The sequence below is a fragment of the Protomyctophum parallelum genome (genome assembly GCF_964188405.1).
Source record: "Protomyctophum parallelum genome assembly, chromosome: 10".
Lineage (NCBI taxonomy): Eukaryota > Metazoa > Chordata > Actinopteri > Myctophiformes > Myctophidae > Protomyctophum > Protomyctophum parallelum.
In genome coordinates this window covers 48,657,286-48,664,785 of record NC_139704.1, presented here as the reverse complement: position 1 = coordinate 48,664,785, position 7,500 = coordinate 48,657,286, and the positions used below count along the sequence as shown (strand labels likewise).

General features: G+C 43.3%; 1 pseudogene across 1 annotated transcript in view; it reads left to right on the top strand.

The window, feature by feature from the left end:
• LOC310865886 (echinoderm microtubule-associated protein-like 6) overlaps nucleotides 1-7,500 on the top strand; it is a 41,667-nt pseudogene that overhangs the window by 28,300 nt on the left and 5,867 nt on the right. The window lies entirely within an intron of this gene.

Below are 7,500 nucleotides of genomic sequence, written 5' to 3'. Positions count from 1 at the left end.
GTGAATGTAATGCACAATCTATGTAAAGGTGTGTGAATGTTTGTGTGTGAATGGGGTGAATGTAATGCACAATCTATGTAAAGGTGTGCGAATGTGTGTGTGAATGGGTGAATGTAATGCACAATCTATGTAAAGGTGTGTGAATGTGTGTGTGTGAATGGGGTGAATGTAATGCACAATCTATGTAAAGGTGTGCGAATGTGTGTGTGAATGGGTGAATGTAATGCACAATCTATGTAAAGGTGTGTGAATGTGGGTATGAATGGGTGAATGTAATGCACAATATATGTAAAGGTGTGTGAATGTGTGTGTGAATGGGTGAATGTAATGCACAATCTATGTAAAAGTGTGTGAATGTGGGTATGAATGGGTGAATGTAATGCACAATCTATGTAAAGGTGTGTGAATGTGTGTGTGAATGGGTGAATGTAATGCACAATCTATGTAAAGGTGTGTGAATGTGGGTATGAATGGGTGAATGTAATGCACAATCTATGTAAAGGTGTGTGAATGTGTGTGTGAATGGGTGAATGTAATGCACAATCTATGTAAAGGTGTATGAATGTGTGTGTGAATGGGTGAATGTAATGCACAATCTATGTAAAGGTGTGTGAATGTGGGTATGAATGGGTGAATGTAATGCACAATCTATGTAAAGGTGTGTGAATGTGTGTGTGAATGGGTGAATGTAATGCACAATCTATGTAAAAGTGTGTGAATGTGGGTATGAATGGGTGAATGTAATGCACAATCTATGTAAAGGTGTGTGAATGTGGGTATGAATGGGTGAATGTAATGCACAATCTATGTAAAGGTGTGTGAATGTGTGTGTGAATGGATGAATGTAATGCACAATCTCTGTAAAGGTGTGTGAATGTGTGTGTGAATGGGTGAATGTAATGCACAATCTATGTAAAAGGTGTGTGAATGTGTGTGTGAATGGGGTGAATGTAATGCACAATCTATGTAAAGGTGTGTGAATGTGTGTGTGAATGGGTGAATGTAATGCACAGTCTATGTAAAGGTGTATGAAGTGTGTGTGAATGGGTGAATGTAATGCACAGTCTATGTAAAGGTGTATGAATTGTGTGTGAATGGGTGAATGTAATGCACAATCTATGTAAAGGTGTATGAATTGTGTGTGAATGGGTGAATGTAATGCACAATCTATGTAAAAGGTGTGTGAATGTGTGTGTGAATGGGGTGAATGTAATGCACAATCTATGTAAAGGTGTGTGAATGTGTGTGTGAATGGGTGAATGTAATGCACAATCTATGTAAAGGTGTGTGAATTGTGTGTGAATGGGTGAATGTAATGCACAGTCTATGTAAAGGTGTATGAATTGTGTGTGAATGGGTGAATGTAATGCACAATCTATGTAAAAGGTGTGTGAATGTGTGTGTGAATGGGGTGAATGCAATGCACAATCTATGTAAAGGTGTGTGAATGTGTGTGTATGAATGGGTGAATGTAATGCACAGTCTATGTAAAGGTGTGTGAATGTGTGTGTGAATGGGTGAATGTAATGCACAATCTATGTAAAGGTGTGTGAATGTGTGTGTGAATGGGTGAATGTAATGCACAATCTATGTAAAGGTGTGTGAATGTGTGTGTATGAATGGGTGAATGTAATGCACAATCTATGTAGAGGTGTATGAATGTGTGTGTGAATGGGTGAATGTAATGCACAATATATGTAAAGGTGTGTGAATGTGTGTGTGAATGTGTGAATGCAATGCACAATCTCTGTAAAGGTGTATGAATGTGTGTGTGAATGGGTGAATGTAATGCACAATCTATGTAAAGGTGTGTGAATGTGTGTGTGAATGGGTGAATGTAATGCACAGTCTATGTAAAGGTGTGTGAATGTGTGTGTGTGAATGGGTGAATGTAATGCACAATCTCTGTAAAGCGCCTTGGATAAAGGCGCTATATATAAATGCACCGTTTACCATTTATCTTCTAAATCATGACAGTTTTCTTGAAAAACCCTGTGTTTCTGTGTCAGTTCATGGTGCTCAACCTTTTTCATGTCAAGAAGCCCCAAGATTAAATGTAATTGGTCGCCTTGTAGACTTAGATAGCATTTGATACAGACTTATAGCATGTTATGTAGACAGCACTATAATTGCATTGTATGTAGTCATAGCACGTCATAGTACATACAGTACTGTCCCCTTCGTCTGTACCAGGCCAGTACCTAGAGGTACCTATAGGTTTTTAAAAGAACCTGGGTACCTCTGGAAGCCACACCTCTGATGGGTGTGGTTTAGTCTTAAGGGGTGTGTTTTTTTCACCCACTGTGTAATATAATAAACGGACAGTAGGTGGCAGTAGGACAGTAGGACAGAGGCCAGAGCAACAATATTTGCCTCTGAGATGTAGTGGAGTAGAAGTAAAAGTATTGGAATTCATGAATACTAAAGTAAAGTACAAATGCCTCAAAATTGTACAGTACTTAAGTAAATGCACTTACTTTCCACCACTGTGGAATGGTGAGTGACTTTCTTAATATCATTTAAATATAAAAACTTAAATTAATAGGTTTACCATGCATGCCAAAATAGGATCTTTTCAATGGTTTTGTGATGTCATCAGGAGTAAGTCAGTAACAGTTTATATTTACCCCTGACTGTCACTAGGCTCTTTGAATATGCTTTCTCAAAGCCTGTATCTGTTTAAGAGTAATAAAACAAGTCTAAGGTTTAATCCAGGGGTTTTCAACTGATTATGAACCAGGGACCACCACCCTGACTGAAACTTAACCTGGGGACCACCACCCTGACTGAGAATCAACCTGGGGACCACCACCCTGACTGACAATTAACCTGGGGACCACCACCCTGACTGAGAATCAACCTGGGGACCACCACCCTGACTGAAAATCAACCTGGGGACCACCACCCTGACTGAAAATTAACCTGGGGACCACCACCCTGACTGAGAATCAACCTGGGGACCACCACCCTGACTGAAAATCAACCTGGGGACCACCACCCTGACTGAGAATCAACCTGGGGACCACCACCCTGACTGAGAATCAACCTGGGGACCACCACCCTGACTGAAACTTAACCTGGGGACCACCACCCTGACTGAGAATCAACCTGGGGACCACCACCCTGACTGAGAATCAACCTGGGGACCACCACCCTGACTGACAATTAACCTGGGGACCACCACCCTGACTGAGAATCAACCTGGGGACCACCACCCTGACTGAAAATCAACCTGGGGACCACCACCCTGACTGAAAATTAACCTGGGGACCACCACCCTGACTGAGAATCAACCTGGGGACCACCACCCTGACTGAAAATCAACCTGGGGACCACCACCCTGACTGAGAATCAACCTGGGGACCACCACCCTGACTGAGAATCAACCTGGGGACCACCACCCTGACTGAAACTTAACCTGGGGACCACCACCCTGACTGAGAATCAACCTGGGGACCACCACCCTGACTGAGAATCAACCTGGGGACCACCACCCTGACTGAAACTTAACCTGGGGACCACCACCCTGACTGAGAATCAACCTGGGGACCACCACCCTGACTGAAAATCAACCTGGGGACCACCACCCTGACTGAAAATTAACCTGGGGACCACCACCCTGACTGAGAATCAACCTGGGGACCACCACCCTGACTGAGAATCAACCTGGGGACCACCACCCTGACTGACAATTAACCTGGGGACCACCACCCTGACTGAGAATCAACCTGGGGACCACCACCCTGACTGAGAATCAACCTGGGGACCACCACCCTGACTGACAATTAACCTGGGGACCACCACCCTGACTGAGAATCAACCTGGGGACCACCACCCTGACTGAAACTTAACCTGGGGACCACCACCCTGACTGAGAATCAACCTGGGGACCACCACCCTGACTGAAAATCAACCTGGGGACCACCACCCTGACTGAGAATCAACCTGGGGACCACCACCCTGACTGAAACTTAACCTGGGGACCACCACCCTGACTGAGAATCAACCTGGGGACCACCACCCTGACTGCGCTCAACTCCAATCCACTCCGTTTGGTGTTATAATAATTTATAACTTGTTTGTAAAATTAATGAGGGGAAGGGGAGAATGCTGACCATTTGGTTGCCCTACTCGTAGGATATCTCCCGACGAGAGTGCTGATTGATTGACTGATTTAATAGTTTATTGAACATAAATGTTATAACAGTCCAAAACAAAAGCATATAGCACCAAAAACGTTTTCATTTAGGCATGACATAAAGAATTACATATACTGTCACTAGGCTCTTTGAATATGCTTTCTCAAAGCCTGTATCTGTTTAAGAGTAATAAAACAAGTCTAAGGTTTAATCCTATTTAAAGAAATAGGCCTATCAGTTTTTTTTCTTCCTGAAAACCCTAAAAAAAATAACTTAGGCATAACTAAAAAAACATTGCATGGATGCACCTGGGACGTATCCTCAGTGATGTATCCTGAGGTCATTATTTTAAGAAGAAGACAACATTGAAGTGACATAATGGACACATTCCTTTGTTTTGTTTTGTCTTGTTTGATTATTGTTCAATGACATTCATTTGGAAAACTGCTTTGGGGTTAAGCAGAGGAATATACTGAGGGTGGAACCCCCCCCCCCCCACTCTCTCTCTCTCTGTAGGCTGACTACTGTATACAATTAACATAACCTGTTTGGCTAGACACTGGGGAGAGAGAGTCAAATACTACTAAAAGATTGCAACAGACTAGCATTTTTAATCAGCACAAACCAGGACATGCTAAATACAGGCATGTTTGGGTACAGAGCCTGCTTTTAACTAATTCAGATGGCATTTGGCATTTGGGGTCCTCAGAACAGATTGTTCAAAGACTGAGCTTAAATCTGAATTTGCTACACCAAATCATAAGAAAACAAAAAGAAAGCTATCTCACACACTGGAACAGATCTACTCAAAACCAGAGCAAAATGGAATGCTATTTAGCTCTAAACAGGGAATACACATTAGTAGAATACTTGAGCACAGTAACTGACCCAAAACTAAGGAAAACTTTAACTCAATATAGACTCAGTGAACACAGTCTTGCGAGGAGAGCACAGTTGGCACCCTGACACCATTGTTTGGGACACAGCTAAAGGTGTTGAATGCGCCGTGGGGGGTCGGGTAATATGAACTGTCTTGCCAGTAAACTGAAGTTCCCTGGCAAGTATTAAATTAAATTCGTATTTAACATCATTAAATACGAATTAAAATACTCTATATTCTCTTGCATCCAAAGAGCCTAAAGTATTACCGATTTCCAATACTTTTACTTCTACTCCACATCTCAGAGGCAAATATTGTAATTTGGCAGGCAGACAGACCCTTACTATCAATCTATTTTTTAAAAACCTCCTTTTTCAGCATTGAGGGCTATATAATTATAATTTAGGCCAATATCTTGGTTTGTAAAGAAAAACACTTGTTTCCCAATAAGTCACTTTTATTTTCTATAAATAACAAATCAAAATGAGAATAATAAAAGGTTTAACAACTTTGGGTTTTATGCCCTAACATTTTTTAAATGTTTCTTTAAGATGAGATGACTTGTAACATTCTTGTTAAGCTCTAAGTAAGTAAAAGAAAAAAAGAGACAAATAGTAAATACAAAGTTCAACCAAACAATTACGTTTTTTGGCTGTTACAAATTCTTCTACTTTGTAGAATGTTCACATTGTTTGAACAGGTAAGACTATAAGAGCGAAAGTGTGACTACTAGTTAGTGCAATTTGATCTGCATGGCTCAGCCCTTCAGTGATTTGTGCCCTCACTTTATCATACTGTACATGCCAGGCAACACACGTGTGGTCATATGCGACCTGCATGGCATTTTGTAACGTGGTTCTGCAACTCTCTAAGCCCTTCCAGCCTTTCAAAGTGTGGTGTTAGTTGGATTCGGGGGTTGAGGCCAAGTAGTAGCCTGACCAGCTTATTAGCATGTCTAAAGAGACACTTGAAGCTGGAGATCCTATCATATCGTTCTCAACCTGTGGGACCCCAGATGACAGTGAAGTGACAATTTAAGGACTTTTAAGACTTTTATAATGCCTCAAAGGCTCTAAAAGAAAAAATACCATTACTGCATCAAAAGTAATCAGCAAACCATGCTATAAAAACTGGTCAAACTGGTGAAAATAGCCGATCTACAAGTTCACAACGAGCTTGTAGATTGGCTATTTTCACAATATTTATCTGTGGAACCATTCTGTTGCTTGTCTGGGTGGGGGATCCCCAGTTCAATTATGATTACTTTGGGGGTCCTCAGAACAGGGGGTCCTCTCAAAAAAAATTACAAGATATATTGTGCCAGTTCAATTCTTGTTGGGAGCGTACCTATGTTCCCCAGGTTCTATGTTCCCCACCATGCAAAAAAGGTTCTTTGTTGAATATTTTGTTTTACATGCTGTAATTATACAGTTTGGCTGATTATTCCAATGAATTGGATTCAGTTGTAAAAAGAGCTGGCTTATTTAGTGGGTGGAAGGGGCCCGGTTGAAAAGTAATATAAAGTAATATGTAACTATATTACTCTTGATTCCAAGTAATAAGTAATGTCATAGTATTACTATTTCTAATGAGTAATAAGTAAAGTAAACATATTACTCTTAAGTAATATTGCCCCAGATGACAGTTGGTAACCATTTGGTTACCAACGCTCCATCATTTAGGCTGCATATGGGGACCACCTGGAATCCCCCCAAGGACCACTGGTGGTCCCCAGACCACCTGGAACCCCCCCAAGGACCACTGGTGGTCCCCGGACCACCTGGAACCCCCCCAAGGACCACTGGTGGTCCCCGGACCACCTGGAACCCCCTCGAGGGCCACTGGTGGTCCCCGGACCACCTGGAACCCCCCCAAGGACCACTGGTGGTCCCCGGACCACCTGGAACCCCCTCGAGGACCACTGGTGGTCCCCGGACCACCTGGAACCCCCTCGAGGGCCACTGGTGGTCCCCGGACCACCTGGAACCCCCTCAAGGACCACTGGTGGTCCCCGGACCACCTGGAACCCCCTCAAGGACCACTGGTGGTCCCCGGACCACTGGTTGAGAACCACTTATTTAAATGCACTAAGGGGGTAGCTTCATCTCTCTGCTAAGGGGGTCCCTGCTTCATATCTCTCTCAGCTAAGGGGGGTCCCTGCTTCATCTCTCTCTCAGCTAAGGGGTCCCTGCTTCATCTCTCTCTCAGCTAAGGGGGTCCCTGCTTCATCTCTCTCAGCTAAGGGGGTCCCTGCTTCATCTCTCTCTCAGCTAAGGGGGTCCCTGCTTCATCTCTCTCTCAGCTAAGGGGGTCCCTGCTTCATCTCTCTCAGCTAAGGGGGTCCCTGCTTCATCTCTCTCAGCTAAGGGGGTCCCTGCTTCATCTCTCTCTCAGCTAAGGGGTCCCTGCTTCATCTCTCTCTCAGCTAAGGGGGTCCCTGCTTCATCTCTCTCTCAGCTAAGGGGGTCCCTGCTTCATCTC